The 23001-nt window shown below is 38.6% G+C and overlaps 1 pseudogene; it reads right to left on the bottom strand.

The window, feature by feature from the left end:
• Window positions 1-5772: 5772 nt before the first annotated feature.
• Window positions 5773-23001, bottom strand: part of LOC147346998 (butyrophilin subfamily 1 member A1-like) — a 33246-nt pseudogene continuing 16017 nt past the window's right edge.

Raw genomic sequence — 23001 nt, 5'->3', positions numbered from 1 at the left:
AAAAAGCTCTGCTCAAAGATTAAAAAGTATGTTATTGTTCAGTCACTAAGTGGTGTCTGACTCTTTGTGACCCCATGGACTGCAGCACACCAGGCTCTTATGTCCTTCACTATCTCCCAGAGTTTGCTCAAATTCATGCCCATTGACTTGCTGATGCTATTCAACCCTCTCATCCTCTGTCACCCTCTTCTCCTTTTGCCTTCAGTCTTTCCCAGCATCAGGATCTTTTCCAATGAGTTGGTTCTTTGCATCAGGTGGCCAAAGTATTAGAGCTTCAGCTTCAGCATCAGTCCTTCTAATGAATATTTAGGGTTGATTTCCTTTAGGGTTAACTGGTTTGATCTCCTTGCAAGGAGATCTCTCAAGAGTCTTCTTCAGCACCACAAGGGACTCTCAAGAGTCTTCTTCAGCACCACAATTCAAAAACATCAATTCTCTGGGCACTCAGCCTTCTTTATGGTCCAATTCTCACACTTATACATGACACATAAATAAAACATACTGCAAAATATAGATTACACGTTAGCTTTTTGTGTATATCTGTGTGATCTCTGACATATGGCAACACTGGATTGGATTCCAGATTTACCAATCACGTGTGATCCCTCCTGGAAACATGAGGCACATACATCAGTAAACGAAGGATGTCACTGTCATCAGTGATTGCAGCCACAACCAATCAATGTTGAGTTGGTGAGCCCTGAAAGAAGTCAGGAAAGAAGACCTGTCATCTAGCAGCCATCAGACTTCCTAAAGCTTCCCAGAGACTCAGTAGTAAAGAATCCACCTGCCATTGCAGGAGCTGTAGGAGACCTTTGTTTGATCCCTGGTTGGGAAGACCCCTGGAGGAGGAAAGGCAACCCACTCGCGTATTATTGCCAGTATGTTCCCATAGGCAGAGAAGCTTGGTGGGCTACAGTCCATGAGGTCTCAAAGAGCCAAACATGACTGAGGGGTTGAATATACACAGCAGCCATCAGACAGCAGCCACTCCCCATGGTGAACTCTAAAGGGACTCAGGGTATGAAAACACAGGATAGAGGCCCCACATAGCTGAGGTGCATATCAAAGGAATGATTTCAGTGAACCCAGACTCTTCCCACACACATGGAAAGCACTAAATTCCTTGAGATGTCTTGTTGTTGTTGTTTAGTTGCTCAGTTGTGTCTAACTCTTTGCGTCCCCATGGACTGCAGTACCCCAGGCTTCCCTGTCCTTTACCATCTTTACCCTGTCCTTTACCCAGCATCAGGGTCTTTCCCAGAAAGTCCACCTTTTGCATCAAGTGGCCACAGTATTGGCCAGTTCAGCTTCAGCATCGGTCCTACCAATGAATATTCAGGATTTATTTCCTGTAGGATTGACTAGTTTCATCTCCTTGCAGTCCAAGGGACTCCCAAGAGTTTTCTCCAACACCACAGTTCAAAAGCATCAGTTCTTCAGTGCTCATCCTTCTTTATGGTCCAACTCTCACATCCATATACGACTACTAGAAACCAAATAGCTTTGACTCTGTAAATCTTTGTTGGCAAAGTAATGTCTCTGTTTTTTAATGAACTGTCTAGTTTTCTTTTATTAACAGTAGTTTTCTGTTCCTACTACCTGTCCTTTGTTGCAAAACTCCTGTATATCCAGACTCCCCCCTCACTTCCTTGGAGAAGTTTTCTCAGGGTTACTTGAGATGTTGACTCCCAGCCTTGAAGTCCGTAGTAAGTCTTCTGAATAAAACATAGCTCTCAACTTTTTGGTCGTGCATATTTTTTTTTAGTCGACAAAAGGAGTACCAGAATAAACATATATTTGGGAATTAGATTATATAGACACACCCAGGAAGGTTTGGCATTCCAAAAACCACAGAAGTTCTTGAATATGAAATCTCTGTGTGATGTGTATAGAGGTTTGGTTCTTCAGGCTATGTGAAAATAGGTATATATATATATATATATATATATATATATATATATATATATAGACTGGAAAATATACCCAGTAATCTGGACCTTCTTCATCTCTTTTCCAACCAAAAAGGCTTTGAGTCTATAGACAATATAGGATTCAGGAAGCCTTTTCGTATGTCAGCAACTGCTCTGTACTCCTTACAAGTGTACAGGGCACAGGTGGTGCCTGTCATTATAAAAGGATATTTATGAGTATATTCAACCTTAACAACATATATACTCAACCATAATTCAAAGAAGTTAAAAAATTCTTATATTTAATTTAAGCATCACCTAGACTCTGCAGTTTTTATTAGGTCTCAATTGATGATCATAGATGTTTTTCACATTTTTAAAATAACAATGCTTCAGCATGTGGTTGTGAAGTTGTACAACTTTAATTCTTGTTCCACTTATGAGGTTCTTTATTGCCCACAGATGATTCAACCTTTCCCTTGTTCCCTAAGGGAGAATTCTGTCTGCTTTCCAATACCCTCCAAAGAGGAGTTTCTCATTCATCCCCTTATTTTTCTCTTTCCTGTCATTACCCAGACACCTAACTACTGGGGTCCAGCCCCAGTGGATCTAGGGAATTCAAAGGGGAGACGGCTTCAGCGATCAGGATACGATAAATTAAAGATATAAAGAGTGGTTAAATAGGGATAGCTCAGTGAGAAAATTCAGTGGAGAAAAGAGGCTGAATAACTTGGTTTACGTGGAAAGCTAATAAAATTCCGAAATAAGGAATTTGCGTCACCTACGTAGGCCGCAGGCATCCTCCCATTCTCCCGAAGGAGAGGAGACACTAAGGCCTCCCCAGTCGGATCTTAGAAGCCCAGGCAAAATTAGTAGGCTTGACGAGCCTCCACGCTCCAGATGGGAATTCAGCCAGAAGGTGAGAGAAAGTACGACATGGGGAGACCAAGCTTCGGTGAACAAGGCCCGCACTTTATTTTCCAAAGTAGTTTTTATACCTTAAGTTATGCATAGAGGATAATGGGGGAAGGGGTAGAGTCATGCAGTAAGCCAGGCTTTCTTCTTGCAAACTTATCATATACAAAAGTTTAGGTGATTTACATCATCTTTTGGCCAGGAGGCCTGTCAACATTTTAAGATCCTTTCTTCAGAAAACTTATTTTTCTCTAAAGGTGATTATTCTAAAGTCAGGCACCACCCTCCAAAAACATTAGATAAAGTTGCATTCCTATAGGGCAAAGGTGCGGTGGGCTATAACAAAAAAAGAATTAACTCAAGGGTCCAAGGTTACAAACATTAAAGCTACTATTTACATTTCTATACACCAATTATATTAATCAATACACTCTCAGGGACACAGTAGGTAAGGGATATGGAAACTTAGCAGCAAACATTGGCCCAACAAGTGAAAAACCCTTCACCAATACAATTTTTAATCAATCTTTTAACTGCTCAAAGGAATCTGTATTTAGCCAGTTTAGAACATCTCATGCCTCTCACAGTTGGGAGGCTCTGAACAATCACATGTGGCTGGAAGAACCTGTTCAGGCAGGCTAGAGGACTTTCAAAGGAGTTTGTAGGTTAAAACACTCTTGTCACACCCAGGAACTTTATCAACTGGAGCTGTAAGTTAACTATTTTTCAGACAGAAGTGGTGGGGGACAGCCCCCCATAAAATCAGAGGTGTAGGTGAGAGCACAAAGCAGAAAGTAGGCAGACTCTGGTTTTGGGGGTAGATGCTCGAGAATTTCCAGAGGGACTCCTGAGGCTCGATCCCGCCTTTGCATATGCCGAGCCTCTTTCCTCATGACCTTTGCCACGGGCGGAGTTCCTCACGCTGGCTCCCGGCACCTAACAGCCCTTCTTATGAAACATTTCCTTCCCATGCACTCCAGTCTCTTGGCTTCCTCCTGCCAATCCCTTCTTTCTTAGAGATATTTTTCTTTCCTCATGGTACATCTTATTTTATTGATGAGTTTTAAGCAGAGCATTATTTTAATTACCATATAGTATATCCTCATGAGAATGTATTAGTTAATTCTTTCCTCCCATTCACACCAGGTAAAAACACACCTGAAACAGTTTGCTCATTGTTTTCTTCATTTTGGCTTTGTTTCAGAAATGTTTTTTAATACAGGTACTTAGGTCTTAGGCTTATTTACTTACAGTACAATCTACAAACATAAAAGGGCATTATCCAATAGAAATTATATCAGCTTTTACCAGTATTGCTGGCAATTGCTCATCTTATAGGGCTTCACTGGGGGTTCAGTGGTAAAGAATCCATCTGCACAAAGCAGAAGACACGGGTTCTATCCCTGGGTCAGGAAGTTCCCTTGGAGAAGGGAATGGCAACCCACTCCAGTATTCTTACCATGGGAAATCCCATGGACAGAGGAGCCTGGCAGGCTACAGTCCACGGGGTTGCAAAAGAGTTGGTCACAACTTAGTGATTGAAGAACAAGCCCATCTTATAAGGATCTTCATTCCTTCTGACTTTTCTCCACACTTTCTCCCTTCCACCCTCTCAAAAGTATTTGTCTAGTCTTTAATTGGTTGCACCAGTTATACTTTTACTTCTGTTTTGTTAAGTATATTAATTTTGATATTTCCCCTGTGCAAGCAAGAGTCTTTTCACTTAGCTCATATCTGTGCTTAATCCTTCATTTGTGTCTGACTCTTTGCAGTCCCATGGACTATAGTCCACCAGGCTCCTCTGTCCATGGGATTATCTCCACAAGAATAATGGAGTGGGTTGTCATTTACTTCTCCAGGGAGTCTTCCCAACTCAAGGATCAAACCTTCATCTCTTGCATTGACACATGTGCATGCTAAGTCACATCAGTCATGTCAGATTCTTTGCAACCCTAAAAGTTCAATGAAATTCTTGTAATGAATATCAAGTGTATTCATTTGTTATGGCTGTTGTAACAAAGAGAACAAGCTAAGTGGCTTAAAAAACAAAACTTTGTTGTCTCACAATTGAAGAGGCCAGAAGTTCAAGCTCAAGGTGTTGCAAGGGCCATACTTGCTCTGAAGGTGCTAGGAAAGGATCTCTTCCAAGAAGTTCTACTTGCTTCTGGTGATTTGCCAGCAGTCTTAGATTATGACAATAAAACTCCAAGCCTGACATGATGACATGATGCTTTCTCTATGCACACATGTGTGCTAAGTCGCTTCAGTTGTGTCCAACTCTTTGCTACCCTACGGACTATAGACCTAAGGCTCCTCTGTCCATGGAATTCTCCAGGCAAGAATACTAGAGTGGGTTGCCATGCCCTCCTCCAAGGGATCTTCCCAACCCAGGGATCAAACCCACATCTCCTGTATTGGCAGGCAGATTCTTTACCACAAGTGCCACCTGGGAAGCACCCCTATGTACATGTCTGTGTCTAAATCTCCTTTTTTATAAGGACATCCAGCACATTGGATTAAGGACCCACCCTACTCCAGTATGACCTTATCTTTACTGATTACCTCTGAATGACTCTACTTCCAAATAAGCTCATATCATGAATATTGGAGGTTAGCCCATAACATAGGGTATACTGAGATAGCAATAAGAAACAGGGGAATAGAACTGGAATATTTGGATAACTATTTTGAGAGGATTGATTATGAAAAGAAAAATAGGAAAATGTATAGGACCGTATATAATTCATGTTGTGTTATAAATGTTCACAGATCTACAGTAATTTGATAACTAATGATGAAGGAAGCATTGATATGTGAGGTGGTCATCAATCTGTGTTCCAGAGCTTTATTTTGAGAATTAGCCAGTAAGGAGGAAGAAAAAAATCTACTTGTATGTCTTTGGGGGAAAATTGTGAACACCACTGAAGTCCAAAGTAAACATTATTCATGAAAAGGTAGGCCCATGAAATACAGCATCAGTCTATTTTCCTTCACCTGGACAGATGGTTAGGTGGCCAGAGGACCAACATCTAAAAAGAGATTTTAGGACAACATAGAATGTGTTCTGGTGAAGGGTGAAAGTGTGAAATCTATCTGTCATGTCATAGAAAGACATATCCCCAGTCTCATAATCCAGGTATACCCCCACACTAAGGGGTTTCCCTCTTACAGTAAGAGGGGTTTCTGGGGCGGTGAGGGCACAGTACGCCCCCTGGTAGAACCTGATGACCCAGAAACCATTCTGTGGGGACATTGGGACCCTTCCCTTCCTTCTTACATTATCACTACAAACTCCCACATCCCAGGAACAGGTGTTCCCAACCTGCACCTCCCAGAAATGCCTCCCTGAGATGGTGCTCAGTTGACCCAGTGCACAGGAAACAGTGTCGAATCTCTGTGTGGAGCTGGGAAGATCTTTATGCTTGTTTTGCCAGGTAACTCATTTCCCTTCTTCAGATAGGAGAAGAACAAGATGAGCAGTGGCTGCATCCAGGGTCACATTTGCTGCAAAGACAAGTGGACCATCATGTTTCTGGGAAGGGTCTCAGTAGACCTAGGCCAGAGGGTTCTCATTCTGTGAGGACTCCTCTGACTCTGGGTAGATACAGCTCACTTCCACTCAACATTCCTCCAGACTGTCCCACAAAGAGCAAGGTCCCTCATGGATCATCACATACTCACTAGATTTGAATTCTTTCTTCCAATCTATAAGGAACAAGTGAACATGAGAACCTACCATATGAAAAACACAGCTGCCTGTCTGTCCAAAATACAATGAGTTTAAACTACCTAGGATTACTTAAAGAATAATAGCAACCAAAGAAATACTTTTTAATAACTTGAACTTCAGTTTACAATCCAATAAATTATGTCTTACTTGAGACCTGATCCATCCCTAGCCCACTCAGAGGGGTAGACATTCTTGCAGGATAAATATCTAGAATCTACTTATAGTGTTAGAGAGGAAATAAGGAACATGGCATGTCTGAACAAATAATTTATTTTTCAAGTCAGTTTCCACATCATTTAACTGATGAAAACCACTTTACATATGCTCAGGACACAATGTAATATTCAATTAAAGACAAACAAACAAAAGAAACTGTTAAAATTTAATGTTTCAAACACATTAATATCTGTTAATGAGTAATCTATGGAATTCATCCTACGCATACTTTGGAGTTTCTTTAATTTTCAGTATACTATTTTGTATACTGTAGGTGTTCATTTAAATATCTTTGATAGTAGGATGTTCTTCATCAGAGTCCATATCACTCACCAGGATATAATGGTGCATTCCTCCAGCCTGGAAAAGAACAAATAGGAAATCCTTTACCTTTTTCCTTTACTGTTTTTCTCTTGTCATTTTCATCCCTTCCTGTCTTTGTCCCATTCTTTTGAATTCCTTGGACTTCCTCTTTCTATCGTGCATCACCTTTATATTCCATTTTCTTTCAGATGTGATAATAAAAATTAGTATCATGTAAGTGTAAGACAGAATTATAGAAGAAACAAAATGTGATAGGGACAGAGTTGGAGCATCACAGAGAGAGCATGAAATAAAGACAAGACAGGAAGGAGAAGGGGAAGAATATGCTGAATAACTCCTCATTTACATTTCAGAGATAATTCATCAAAATTACAGATTTATGGGCTTCCCTGATGGCTCAGACAGTAAAGAATCCGCCTGCAATGTGGGAAACCTGGGTTTGATCCCTGGGTTGGGAAGATCCCCTGGAGGAGGGCATGGCAGCCCACTCCAGTATGCTTACCTGGAGAATCCCCATGGACAGAGAAACCTGGCGGGCTACAGTCCATGAGGAAAACAAAGAGTCAGACATGACTGAGTGAACAAGTACAGAACAGCACAGAGACAGAAAAATAAATGCTTCTTTGCTGACTGTAGACATTTTAATGTTTATTCCCATATCTTATCCTATTGCTATAGAGACAGGACCCAAGAGAGAAGAAAGGATGAAACTTTCTGAGAGATAACCATTTCAGTTCAGTTCAGTTCAGTTCAGTTTAGTCGCTCAGTTGTGTCCGAGTCTTTGCGACACCCTGGATCACAGCACACCAGGCCTCTCTGGCCATCACCAGCTTCTGGAGTTTTCAAACTCATGTCCATTGAGTCAGTGATGCCATCCAACCATCTAATCCTCTGTCATCCTCTTCTCCTTTCACCTTCAATCTTTCCCAGCATCAGTGTCTTTTCAAATGAGTCAGCTCTTTGCATCAGGTAGCCAAAGTATTGGAGTTTCAGCTTCAACATCAGTCCTTCCAATGAATGTTCAGGACTAATATTCTTTAGGATGGACTGGTTGGATCTCATTGCCTGTTTACCCACCATGTGTGAACTGAACCATCCTCCTATCTGAGAGAAAACACACAAACAGGCATATATATGACAGGATTTCTTAACAATATAAGGAAGATGCAATTAAAGCCATACATCTGCAAACAGTTTTGTCTGCATATTTGTCAAGTAATGCATATTTTTAAAATAATCAGAGGAATCTCTAAACTCTATTCTAAATGAAAAATTCACTTCAATTTGAAGAGAACTATCTGATCCATAGGGTTGTGATAATGTAAACAGTTCACACAGTGGGGTACTAAAAAAATATTGTAGGAATACCTCATAAAATAGCCTTAGACTGTAGAAATAAATTGTCATTGAAGTTTACTTGAGCAAAAAATGCAATATAAAATATCCAAAGGAAGAGTAATTTCTTGAATTATTGTTTGAATTTAAATAAAAATGAATAATAACTAAGGTTGGGAAGAGAAAATAAGTAGGCAAAATCAGGAAAAATATTTATAGACATTGGATCATCTGAGAGTATAATGCTCAAAATTCTCTAAGCCAGGCTTCAACAGTACATGAACTATGAATTTCCAGATGTTCAAGCTGGATTTAGAAAAGGCAGAGGAACCGGAGATCAACTTGCCAACATCTTTTGGATTATCAAAAAAGCAAGAGAGTTCCAGGAAAACATCTACTTCTGCTTTACTGACTACACCAAAGTCTTTAACAGTGTGGATCACCACAAACTGTGGAAAATTCTTAAAGAGATGGGACTACCAGACCACCTTACCTGCCTCCTGAGGAATTTGTATGCAGATCAAGAAGCAACAGTTAGAACTGGACATGGAACAACAGACTGGTTCCAAATCGGGAAAGGAGTATGTCAAGGCTGTATATAGTCACCCTGAGAGTATTTAATTTCTTTGCAGAGTACATCGTGTGAAATGCCAGGCTGGATGAACACAAGCTGGAATCAAGATGGCTAACCCTAACCCTAACCCTAATCCTAATTTCAATTAGCAGAAATATCAGTAACCTCAGATATGCAGACGACACCACCCTTATGGCAGAAAGCAAAGAAGAACTAAAAGAGCCTTTTGATGAAAGTGAAAGAGAGTGAAAAAGCTGGCTTAAAAATCAACATTCAGAAAACTAAGATCATGGCATCCGGTCCGATCTCTTCATGGTAAATAGATGGGGGGAACAATGGAAACAGTGGGAGACTTTATTTTGGGGGGCTCCAAAATCACTGCTGATGGTGACTGCAGCTATGAAATTAAAAGATGCTTGATCCTTGGAAGAAAAGCTATGACCAACCTAGAGAGCATACTAAAATGCAGAGACATTACTTTGCCAACAAAAGTCCGTATAGTTTCAAAGCTATGGTTTTTCCAGTAGTCACGTATGAATGTGAGAGTTGAACTATAAAGAAAGCTGAGTGCCAAAGAATTGATACTTTTGAACTGTGGTGTTGGAGAAGACTCTTAAGAGTCCCTTGGACTGCAAGGAGATCCAACCAGTTCATCCTAAAATAAATCAGTCCTGAATATTCATTGGAAGGACTGATGCTGAAGCTGAGATGCCAATACTTTGGCCACCTGATGTGAGGAACTGACTCACTGGAAAAGATCCTGATGTTGGGAAAGATTGAAGGCAGTAGGAGAAGGGGATGACAGAAGATGAGATGGTTGGATGGCCTTACCGACTTGATGGACGTGAGTTTGAGTAAGCTCCGGGAGTTGGTGATGGATGGGGAGGCCAGGCGTGCTGCAGTCCATGGGGTCACAAAGAATCAGACACAACCGAGCGACTGAACTGAACTATGGTCAGAGTATGGTCAAGAAAAGTGGACCAAGTCTCAGGTTTACATGTGATATTAGTAATATATATATAAAAGGACAACAACAAGAGATTTATAAGAGACAAAGTATGTAAATCAAAAAGAAAACATGTCTCTCATCAGGTTTGGTGTTTGAACCATTCCTTTAAAACCTGGGATAAAATCTTAAACAAAACCATAGGCATTCTATCTCAGAGGACATGTTGAAGAACCCAAGTTAAAAAAAGCCTTCTATTAAATAGAGAAAACACTATCCTTCTTAGTCCAATCCTCTTCATTGAACCAACCTTATAGTGAAATTATGATAATCATCTGGAAGATAGTACATTAAGGTTGTATTAAAGGAAAATAAGGAAACTAAGAAAAAATATTTATAGGTAATACATCTGCAGAAGAAAAAGATCAGAAAAAAATTACCAATTTCAATCTGAAGTACATCTGAAAATCAAAAACAAAAAATCACATTCGTGTAAATATCATAGACAATCAACAGAAAATAAAAGATGAAAATCTCCAAGTATAGAATTCATAATTCAAAATTTAGAATAAATATGTATTTAATAAAATAATAAAATATTTTTATAGCAAACACTATACATATGACAGATTAAACAAATGTTTTTAAGGTAAAAACATTATTTGTGTAATCATAGATAAATATAGGTATATGTTCTGAAAAGGTCTTTTTAGAAGATGCTGTAACCTGTTGAGAAAGTGAATCAATGTATGTATGGGTACAAACTTTTTACAAGTCTGATGATTTCTAATTCTTTGCATTTAACAAATTTTCAATAAAATTAATTGTTACAAATTCATGGGACTTTTGAAATAACTTTGAAAGCCTGTACACTTTGATTTTATTATCTACTGCAGAAAATTTAAAAATTGAGTGATATGACTCTAACCAAATTTGCTCCACTACTTACAAAATAACTTAGATAATAGTATAAAATTTCTCAGCAAACAAACTTCTTATAAACAAACAGAAAACAAATGGAATAAAATTGATACTGATGCCTGATTCATGCATTTGGGGGAAACATAATTGGTAAAAATGAGTTAATGGAGGAAAAAATACTAGGATTACATGAGCAAAGTGTTAGAAAGCTGTGCTTTATATATTTGTTTTATCTTCTTTCTATAATGTGATTCCAGACTTGATTGAAGTCCCTTAAATTTTCATGCACATTTCAAGAGATTAGCTCATTTCCAGAATTGAAATTTTATTAAAAGACAGCATGTGAGGGCCCTTAGAATTTATAGAATTCAAGTTTTTATGTACCAGGTACACTTTTACTTGTCCTACATTATTGGAGAAAACCTCTCTGGCAGTGTTACATCCACTACGTGGTCTTTTCTGATTTCTCCTTGGTTTACTAGACTAAAACATCAATCTGTATTCCAAGTTGTAACTTTCCTAAATTTAGATGCCTTTTAGGATATAATTCCTCACTTTAAAAGAAAGGAAACTAATGTAATCTCATATACCTTCCAGTAAGGTAGAACTCATTTCTTTAAATCAAATAACAAGAAAGTAATAGAAAAGAGGTGTTATGTGGTAGTGAAGAGAGATCTGTGTCAAATGAGACTATCTTGATGAAAACTGGTCAGAATTTGAAATGCTCGAACTTGACATATATCTTCATAAAAAATTCTTTTCATGGAAATTATTAAAGCAGAGACTTCACTTTGTTAATAAAGTTCTGCATAGTCAAAGCTATGATTTTTCCATTAGTAATGCATGCATGTGAGAGTTAGAGCATAAAGAAGGCTGAGCACTGAAGAATTGATGCTTTTGAACCGTGATGCTGGAGAAGACATTTGAGAGTCCCTTGGACAACAAGGAGATCAAACTAGTAATCCTAAAGGAAGTCAACCTTGAATATTCATTGGAAACTGATGCTGAGTCTGAAGCTCCAATAATTTGGCCACCTGATGCAAAGAGCCAACTCACTGAAAAAGACCCTGATGTCGGGAAACATTGAGGGGAGGAGGAGAAGGGGATGACAGAGAATGAGATGGTTGGATGGCATTACCGACTCAATGGACATGAGTTTGAGTAAACTCCAGGAGATAGTAAAGAAAGGCAAGCCTGGTTCACTGCAGTCCATGGAGTCACGAAAAGTTGGACATGACTTAGCGACTGAGCAACAACAATATTCATGGAAAGGCTCTGTCTCCTTGATTGCAATGACTGGAAATATTAAAGAGGTAATAATGCCGTAAATTGAGTAGCAAATGAAGATGGGTAACTTAAGTTGGAAGGAAAGATACTGACATAAAAGCATGTAAAACTGTCTTTGTTTGCATTTAAAGGAGATGATCTTTAAGAGTGGAAGGCAAGGGCATAAGAAATAGATGAGAGAATGACAGTGTACCCAGTGGAATACATTTGGTACTTGCCTTTTTCCTGTTCACTCTCCTTTGAAAAAATAGAAGGAAGAAGTAAGCAATTCATTCCAAACAGAAGCATAATGTTAAGGAAGGAGATCCAAAATTAGGACTTCTTTCATAGTTTATTGTGTGGTATAACTTGATGTATATTTGTGAAAACTGAGGCCATAAATTTCCAAAGGACATTTCACCAATCCGAGGCTGGGCTGTTTTATATCCCTCCACCCTTTTGTACAAAAGGAAATAAATTAGGAAGTAAAACCCTAAGAGGAGATGGGGCAGGAATTTTGGGGGGATGCAAATATCAATCATTAGTCTGTTGTCGGGCCATCCTTTTTCACACTGAAATGCAGATATAGACACATGTAGGACACAGGGGGGCTTCCCAGGTTGCTCACTGGTAAAGAATCTGCCTGCCAATGCAGGAGACTCGGGTTCAATGCCTGGGTCTGGAAGATTCCCTGGAGAAGGAAATGGCAACCCACTCCAGTATTGTTGCCTGGAGAATCCCATATACAGAGGTGCCTGGAAGCTCCAGGGATTGTAAGAGAGTCAGACAGGACCTAGGACTAAACAACAACAACAGGAGACAAGTACTTAAAAAGTGAGGAGGAAGCATATGGTGAAGGCACCCATTAGTGCAAAAATGTATCTGTAGCAGTAGTCATATGAGACTTCTTATTTACATTAAAGAGATAAATTCCTAAATTCCATTCCCAAAAAAGAATATAACTGAAATTTTCATGAGAAATTTGTACAACTATTTTGGAAAACAGTGTTATGGTATCTTCAAAATGTAGAAATAAAGATAATATTATGATCCAGACTTTCCTCTCCAAGAAAAAGAATTAAAATGGAATTTCTACATAAACATTGCAAATGAATGTTCACGGCAACTTTCCTGTATAGGCCAAAGATGTGAAAAAATTTAAATATTCATTGGCAGGAGAAGGATAAAAAAATTGCTGCATATGCCCACAATGGGACAATACAGAACAGTAGGGAATAAAATGCAGACTGTGGATATATGCAGCAATGTGCATAACTGCAAAATGAGTATTCTGAGTGAAGTCAGCCAAATATAAAATTATATTAACATGTGCATTTTCATAAAATTCTTGAAAATAGGAGATAATCTGTATTCAAAAAGACATTCATGATTACATAGGAACAAGATGGGGCAGAAAAAGGCCTGATGGCGTCATTACAAAAGTCATGAGAAAACTTAATGGTATAGATAGTTTCATTTCTTTAAATGTTGTTATTGCTTCATGGATGTGTATATATGTTACAATGTATTCAACTAAACATTTTCACAAGTACTACTTGCTGTATTTCAACTAGATCTCAATAAAGCATTGAGGCAAATCTCTCTCCAACTTCCAGCCCTAAGTTCTTCCCCATTTTCCCAACTCAGAATTTCTCTGTTAGGATTGCTTTTGCCATAATCATATTTTATTTTTTCTTAAGCAGTTTATTAGATACCCAAGGATACTTTCAACTTATCCAAAGATTCTCCTTTACTGAATTTAATTTACTAAGCACACAAATGCTCCTGAGCACCTAATGTTATCCTTTGAGCAGAAAAACAAGTAGTAAGTTTAGGAGGTTACTGTAGTCACTCAGGAGAGAACGAATATTCAGTAAGACCACTGTAATGGGAAGAAGTGGGGAGGAAGTAAATAAATGTTTTTGTTAACCATGTGTGTATTTCTTGTATCACTAATTGGCTTCCCAGGTGTCTTGTGGCTCAGCTGGTAAAGAATCTGCTTGCAAAACAGGGAACCTGGGTTTGATCCCTGGCTTGGGAAGATCCCCTGAAAAAGGGAAAGGCTACCCACTCCAGTATTCTGGCCTGGAGAATTCCATGGACTGTATAGTCCATGGGGTTGCAAAGAGTTGGACACGGCTGAGTGACTTTCACTTCACTTCAGGTGGTTCAGTGGTAAAGAATCCATCTGCAATGCAGGAGCTGCAGAATATGCCAGTTTAATCTCTGTGTCAGTAAGATCCCCTGGAGAAGGAAATGGCAACACACTCCAGCATTCTTGCCCACATAATCCTAAGGACAGAGTAGCCTGGCTACCTACAGTCCATGGAGTTGCAAAGAGTCAAAAATGACTGAGCCAAGAAACACACACACACACATCATTTATGCAGGGCTTACTTTCATTTTTTCTGGTAATATTAATTTTAACAAGTATAAAGATAGATTTAGACAAATCTTAGTCTTAGAGCTAGAGTGGCATTGTTTTCTCTGATTCTTCTTCCTCTTTTTCCTCTCCTCTACTTTTTCTCTTCCTCTTGTTTCTTCTCTTCTTTTCATGTTCTCCTTCTTCCCTCATTGTTCATCCTTCTCTATGGAGGCCACTATTTCCTAACAGACTTCTATATTTACTTTCTTTTCTTTCTTATTTTCTCTGCCTTTTTCTTCTCTCTTTTCCCTGTGAATTTATGCATTACTTCTCTTTCACAGATTCTTACATGGCTTTATTAGTGATTTTTCTCAATAAAAGAGAAATTCAATTTGATATATACAATTTTTTCAAAGACTATTAATCAATCATTTCTTTTTAACTTTGAAAAATCCTCTAATAGTTACTTTGCATTCCTAACTATATCACTTCAGGAAAAAAAAAGAAAAAAGAAATTAAATATTTGTAGTAAGCTCTCTATGAATCTCTTCAGAAATAAATTTCAAATTATTTAAAGAGATGGAAAAATGTTATTTTCAAGCATTGTCTTACAATTCTTATAATTCCTAAGCAAATAAGAACAAATAAGTTAAGACCTTGCTTCTCTTCTGGCTCAGCTGGTGGGTTCGACCCCTGGGTTGGAAAGATCCCCTGGAAAAGGGAAAGGCTACCACTCCAGTATTCTGGCCTGGAGAATTCCATGGACTATAGCCCACGGGGTCTCAAAGAGTCAGACATGGCTTGGCGACTTCCACTCACTTACTCAAGTTGAGTCTTATGAGGATCCTGGTGTTCTGCCTTGAGGCACTATCTGGACTCCAATTGAAAGAGGACTGAGACCAAGAGAATCTTGTGGTGAAGCTAATAAGATCAGTTTCTGTGGGTCAAGGGAGCTGGTTTTGTATAACTGAATACAGTGAGGAAGAAAATTTTTAAAGAAATAACTCCAAATATTGGCTTAGATTTTGTGATTCTATTGCTGAGTTTAAGCTATGCATACATGGGGTACAACTAATGAAGTGAGGCAAAAAATATAAAGAATCTATACTGTTTATAGGAGTTCTATAGGACTGGAAGGCATTGAAGTTAATAGCAGCTAGAAAGAAGAGCTTTCATTGCACATATGGGCCCTGAGAAAACACCAAAATATGGGCAAATCTAGTAGTAAGACAAAATTAATTACATATTCAAGGCTACCCTAATCTTGATTTGACAAAATCTAAAACAAACCTTAAAAGAACCAAGGCAATTCTTAAGTAACTAAACTCTGTGCCAGACAAATTCAATGCTCAAAAAAAACAAAACACAGAAGCCAGCAGTCAACAACATAATATTCAAACTGTCCAACATCCTACAAGCAATTACTTACTAGGTGAAGGAGAAAAGTTTAATCCATAACTAGGAGAGAAAGATTCAAAAGAAAAAGACCTAGAATTGCAGATATTAGGGAATTAAATACTGGTTTAAAGATAGTATTTGGTTTATATTATTAATATAAACATTAATTTAAAAAACATAAAATACAGTAAGAAAAAAATACAAAGTACAAAAAGGAGACAATAGAATGGTTAAGGAAAAAACTAGTCTTTGAAAATTTAATTTACTGCATAGGGGTATATATTAAGCACTGCAGAAGCAAAAATATTAAAATTTGAGACAAAAATTATAACCAAACTAAAGCACAGAGAAAAAATGGCATCAACTGAATTGACACACATGTGTTTTAGATCCTAGAAGCAGTAGAATGAGCAGGGACAGTGAAGAAGAAATAGTTGTCTACATTTCTCCCAATTTTATAAAACTAAAAGCCACACCTGACTCCAAACTAGATAAACAAAAAGAGTTCCTCACTAAGACACATTTTAAAAAAATCTGGAAACAGTCAGAGAAAAAGACATTTTAACAAAAATAAATACAAGAATGTATTTCTTACAGTTCTTTGTCATTAAATATGCAAACTGGAAGACTATCAAATCACAACTTGAAAGTCTGAAAATGAAAAAAAATTAAAACTGGAATTCTATACTTAGTGATATATCCTTCAAAATTAAGGAGGGAAGATCATTTTTAAAACAAACCAATGTAGAAGCTTATGTTGCCAGAATAGTGCCACTACAAGATAGAAGTCAATGTTTATTTAGAATGAATGAAATAAAACAAAAATAGGAGAATAAGAATGTACAGAAGTTACATAGACAGAAATGATCAGAACTTAAATAGGGAGAGGTCCAACACTGGAAATTTTAGATGTGAAAAACAGACAGCCTGGAGCGAAGGGAGCCAACAAATGGCTAAATGGCTTATAGAGTTTTTTAAAAGCAGGGAATCATAAAGATATCCAGAAACCAATTTCTCAAAGAGCTTCAGGCATAAAGGATGTCTGAAAACTTACAACTTTTTTCTGAAATTATTCTGAAACATATAAATGCAAAGATCAATGTAAATTTCATGAGATAGACACAATACATAAAATTTAAAATTATTGAAGTATTTGTATTTAAAATTTACACTATCAGGATGCAGAAGACTACTCACACTCACACTCACAGAGAAACACACAGGGAATCAGAACTCACTTTTTGTTTTCTTTTCTTTGGGCTTTGACTGCTGTTAAATATACAGTCATTTTTCATAATGTGGTAGCTACATGTGTAAAGTTACTTCAAATACTGCATTAGAGAAAACAGAATCACAGCTCCAAAATTGCCTAACATAGAATTAGGTTTCTGGGTACATCTATGCTCAAAGATTTTGTCCACCAGTTATTATGGAATTTTGTTGAATTTGAGTTTCTGTTTTAAACCAGCCTTAAAAATGCTGATCTCCACTATATTACATTGGGGGCAGGGAAATTACTAAATAACAGTAAAGGAGGTTTAATGAAATCAAATGATCTGGTTTTTTAAATGAGAAATCTGGCATATCATAAACCTTAAACACGTTGAAATTTCAAAGGTATCTTGATAAAATTAATGAGAAAACAACTATCTGTTCCTTTGATTGCAACAAGAAGACCAATCAAAGAAGTAACCATGGGGAAAACTGGCAAATGAAGAGGACAACCTCAGTTGGAAAAATAAATTAACAAGAGAAAAATCAAATAAAAATATGTCTATGTGAGTCGAAGAAGGAGATCCTTGCTTGTTGAAGGTAAGGGTAAAAATGTAAAAAAATGTAAATGAAGCCGCTCAGTCATGTCCGACTCTTTGCGACCCCATGGACTGTAGCCTAACAGGCTCCTCTGTCCATGGGATTTTCCAGGCAATAGTACTGGAGTGGATTGCCATTTCCTTCTCCAGCGGATCTTCCCAACCCAGAGATCGAACCAGGTCTGCCGCATTGTAGACAGACACTTTACCATCTGAGCCACCAGGAAAGTACAGGTAAGGAAGGTAAGGGTACAAGAAACAAATGAAATAACGACAAGATCCCAGTGGAATACATTATTGGTACTTGCCTTTTTCATGTTCACTGTCCTCTAAAAAGTAGAAGGGAAAGAGCAATCCATTCCAAATGGAAGCATTTTGTCAAGAAAAGAGATGGACAAAATTGAAAGCCCTTTTATAATTTATTCTTTGGTATATATTGACTCAGGTCTTACCTGGTGGCTTTGTGATAAAGAATACACCTGTCAAGTAGGAGTCCTGGGTTCGATCCCCGGGTTGGATATGTGACGTGGAGTAGGAAATGGCAACCCACTCCAGTATCCTTGCCTGGGAAATTCCATGGACAGAGGAGCCTGGTGGGCTACACTGCAAAGTGTTGGGAAGAGTTGGATACGATTTAGTGACTAAACAACAGCAAAGGCATAGAAAAGAGATGTTAAATGTAACTGAAGAGGTATCTATATCAATTGAGCTTATCCTGGAGAAAAATGATAGGTCAACAAATTAGGATACACAAACTTGGCACCTATCTTAGAAATAAAATTTTGTTCATGGAAAGGCTCTGTCTCCTTGATGGCCATGACTAGAAAGACAAGACAGGTAATAATGCCATAAATAGAATAGCAAATGAAAGTGGGTAACTTGAGTTGGATGAATAAGATACTCACATAAAAGCGTGTAAAATAATGTCTCTGTTTGCATTCAAGAGAGATGATCTTTAAGAGCTGAAGGTAAGAGCATAAGAAATAGATGAGAGAATGACAATGTACACAGCAGAATACGTTATTGGTACGTATTTTCCTATTCATTTTCCTCTGAAAAAGTAGAAGGAAGAAATAAGCGATTCATTCCAAATAAAAGCATAATGTTAAGAAGGAAGAAAACAAAAATTTGGACTTCTTTCATAGTGTACTGTCTGGTCCAACTTGATCGATATTTGTGGAAACTGGAGCCATAATTTTCCAAAGGACATGTCACCAATCAGAGGCTGGGTTGTCTTACATCCCCCTCGCCCCCCACCCCACCCCCAACCCCCGCTTTCTGCTAAAGGAACTAAATTAGGAAATAAAACCGTAATAGGAGATAAGGCCAGAATTCTTCAGGGATGCACAATATCAGTCATTCTTCTTTTGTTAGGCCATCCTATTTTACACTGAAATGCAGATATGTACACATGAGGGCTTTCCAGGTGGCTCAGTGGTAAAGAATCCAACCGCCAATGCAAGAAATGGGGGATTGGACACGACTTAGTGACTAAAGAACATCAACAGGAAACAGGTTCTTAAAAAGATGAGGAAGCATACAGTGAAGGCATCTATCTATGCAAAAATGTAGCCGTAGCAGAGTCATATGAGACTTCCTATATACATTAAAGATATATGTTCCTAAATTCCATTCCCCCAAAATAATATAACTGAAATTGTCATGAGAAAGTGGTACAACTGTTTTGGAAAACAGTGTTAGGGTAGCCTGAAATATAGTAATAAGTTTCCTGTTATGTTCCAGAATTTATTTTCCAAGGAAAAAGTAGTAAAATAGAATTACTACACAAATATTTGTTTTTTATTTTTGCAATTTAATCAGATTTAATTTTATCTTTTTAATTAATTTATTTTAATTAGAGGCTAATTCAGTTCAGTTCAGTCGCTCAGTCATGTCCAACACTTTGTGACCCCATGACCGCAGCACACCAGGCCTCCCTGGCCATCACCAACACCTGCAGTCCATCCAAACCCATGTCCATCAAGTCATTGATGCCATCCAACCATCTCATCCTCTGTCGTCCCCTTCTCCTCCTGCCCTCAATCTTTCCCAGCATCAGGGTCTTTTCAAATGAGTCAGCTCTTCACATCAGGTGTGGATGTGACTGGTGATAGAAGCAAGGTCCGATGCTGTAAAGAGCAATATTGCATAGGAACCTGGAATGTCAGGTCCATGAATCAAGGCAAATTGGAAGTGGTCAAACAAGAGATGGCAAGAGTGAATGTCGACGTTCTAGGAATCAGAGAACTCAAATGGACTGGAATGGGTGAATTTAACTCAGATGACCATTATATCTACTACCGCGGGCAGGAATCCCTCAGAAGAAATGGACTAGCCATTGTGGTCAACAAAAGAGTCTGAAATGCAGTACTTAGATGCAATCTCAAAAACGACAGAATGATCTCTGTTTGTTTCCAAGGCAAACCATTCAATATCACAGTAATCCAAGTCTATACCCCAACCAGTAATGCTGAAGAAGCTGAAGTTGAATGGTTCTATGAAGACCTACAAGACCTTTTAGAACTAACACCCAAAAAAGATGTCCTTTTCATTATAGGGGACTGGAATGCAAAAGTAGAAAGTCAACAAACACCTGGAATAACAGGCAAATTTGACCTTGGAATACGGAATGAAGCAGGGCAAAGACTAACAGAGTTTTGCCAAGAAAATGCACTGGTCATAGCAAACACCCTCTCCAAACAACACAAGAGAAGACTCTACACATGGACATCACCAGATGGTCAACAACAAAATCAGATTGATTATATTCTTTGAAGCCAAAGATGGAGAAGCTCTCTACAGTCAGCAAAAACGACCAGGAGCTGACTGTGGCTCAGATCATGAACTCCTTATTGCCAAATGCAGACTTAAATTGAATAAAGTAGGGAAAACCACTAGACCATTCAGGTATGACCTAAATCAAATCCCTTATGGTTATACAGTGGAAGTGAGAAATAGATTTAAGGGCCTAGATCTGATAGATAGAGTGCCTGATGAACTCTGGAATGAGGTTCATGACATTGTACAGGAGACAGGGATCAAGACCATCCCCGTGGAAAAGAAATGCAAAAAAGCAAAATGGCTGTCTGGGGAGACCTTACAAATAGCTGTGAAAAGAAGAGAAGTAAAAAGCAAAGGAGAAAAGAGAAGATATAAGCATCTGAATGCAGAGTTTCAAAGAATAGCAAGAAGAGATAAGAAAGCCTTCCTCAGCAATCAATGCAAAGAAATAGAGGAAAACAACAGAATGGGAAAGACTAGAGATCTCTTCAAGAAAATTAGAGATACCAAGGGAACATGTCACGCAAAGATGGGCTCAATAAAGGACAGAAATAGTATGGACCTAAAAGAAGCAGAAGACATTAAGAAGGGGTGGCAAGAATACACAGAAGAACTGTACAAAAAAGATCTTCATGACCCAGATAATCACGATTTTGTAATCACGAACCTAGAGCCAGACATCCTAGAATGTGAAGTTCAGTGGGCCTTAGAAAGCATCACTACAAACAAAGCTAGTGGAGGTGATGGAATTCCAGTTGAGCTATTCCAAATCCTGAAAGATGATGCTGTGAAAGTGCTGCACTCAATAAGCCAGCAAATTTGGAAAACTCAGCAGTGGCCACAGGACTGGAAAAGGTCAGTTTTCATTCCAATCCCAAAGAAAGGCAATGCCAAAAAATGCTCAAACTACCACACAATTGCACGCATCTCACACATTAGTAAAGTAATGCTCAAAATTCTCCAAGCCAGACTTCAGCAATATGTGAACCGTGAACTTCCTGATGTTCAAGCTGGTTTTAGAAAAGGCAGAGGAACCAGAGATCAAATTGCCAACATCCGCTGGATCATGGAAAAAGCAAGAGAGTTCCAGAAAAAAACATCTATTTCTGCTTTATTGACTATGCCAAACCTTTGACTGTGTGGATCACAATCAACTGTGGAAAATTCTGAAAGAGATGGGAATACCAGACCACCTGATCTGCCTTTTGAGAAATCTATATGCAGGTCAGGAAGCAACAGTTAGAACTGGACATGGAACAACAGACTGGTTCCAAATTGGAAAAGGAGTACGTCAAGGCTGTATATTGTCACCCTGCTTATTTAACTCCTATGCAGAGTACATCATGAGAAATGCTGGACTGGAGGAAACACAAGCTGGAATCAAGATTGCAGGGATAAATATCAATAACCTCAGATATGCAGATGACACCACCCTTATGGCAGAAAGTGAAGAGGAACTAAAAAAACCTCTTGATGAAAGTGAAAGTGGAGAGTTAAAAAGTTGGCTTAAAGCTCAACATTCAGAAAACAAAGATCATGGCATCCGGTCCCATCACTTCATGGGAAATAGATGGGGAAACAGTGGAAACAATGTGAGACTTTATTTTTTTGGCCTCAAAAATCACTGCAGATGGTGACTGCAGCCATGAAATTAAAAGACGCTTACTCCTTAGAAGGAAAGTTGTGACAAACGTAGATAGCATATTGAAAAGCAGAGACATTACTTTGCCAACAAAGGTCCGTCTAATCAAGGCTATGGTTTTTCCTGTGGTTGTATGGATGTGAGAGTTGGAATGTGAAGAAGGCTGAGCGCTGAAGAATTGATGCTTTTGAACTGTGGTGTTGGAGAAGACTCTTGAGAGTCCCTTGGACTGCAAGGAGATCCAACCAGTCCATTCTAAAGGAGATTAGCCCTGGGATTTCTTTGGAAGGAATGATGCTAAAGCTGAAACTCCTGTACTTTGGCCACCTCATGCGAAGAGTTGACTCATTGGAAAAGACTCTGATGCTGGGAGGGATTGAGGGCAGGAGGAGAAGGAGACGACAGAGGATGAGATGGCTGGATGACATCACTGACTAGATGGATGTGAGTCTGAGTGAACTCCGGAAGTTGGTGATGGACAGAGAGGCCTGGCGTGCTGTGATTCATGGGGTGGCAAAGAGTCGGACACGACTGAGGGTCTGAACGGAACTGAACTGTCTGGTTTTGGTTTTAGGGTGATGGTGGCCTCATAGAATGATTTTGACAGTTTACCTTCTTCTGCAATTTTCTGGAAGAGTTCGAGCAGGATAGGTGTTAACTCTTCTCTAAATATTTGGTAGGATTCGCCTATGAAGACATCTGGTCCTGGGCTTTTGTTTGTTAGAAGATTTCTGATTACTGTTTCAATTTCCATGCTTGTGATACATCTGTTAAGATTTTCTATTTCTTCCTGGTTCACTTTTGGAAAGTTGTACTCTTTTAAGACTTCATCCATTTCTTCCAAGTTGTCCGTTTTATTGTCAT

The sequence above is a fragment of the Bos grunniens genome, chromosome 23, assembly GCF_055505025.1.
Source record: "Bos grunniens cultivar Pamir isolate PY7600 chromosome 23, Bosgru_T2T1.0, whole genome shotgun sequence".
Lineage (NCBI taxonomy): Eukaryota > Metazoa > Chordata > Mammalia > Artiodactyla > Bovidae > Bos > Bos grunniens.
This window is presented reverse-complemented; position numbering and strand designations above follow the sequence as displayed.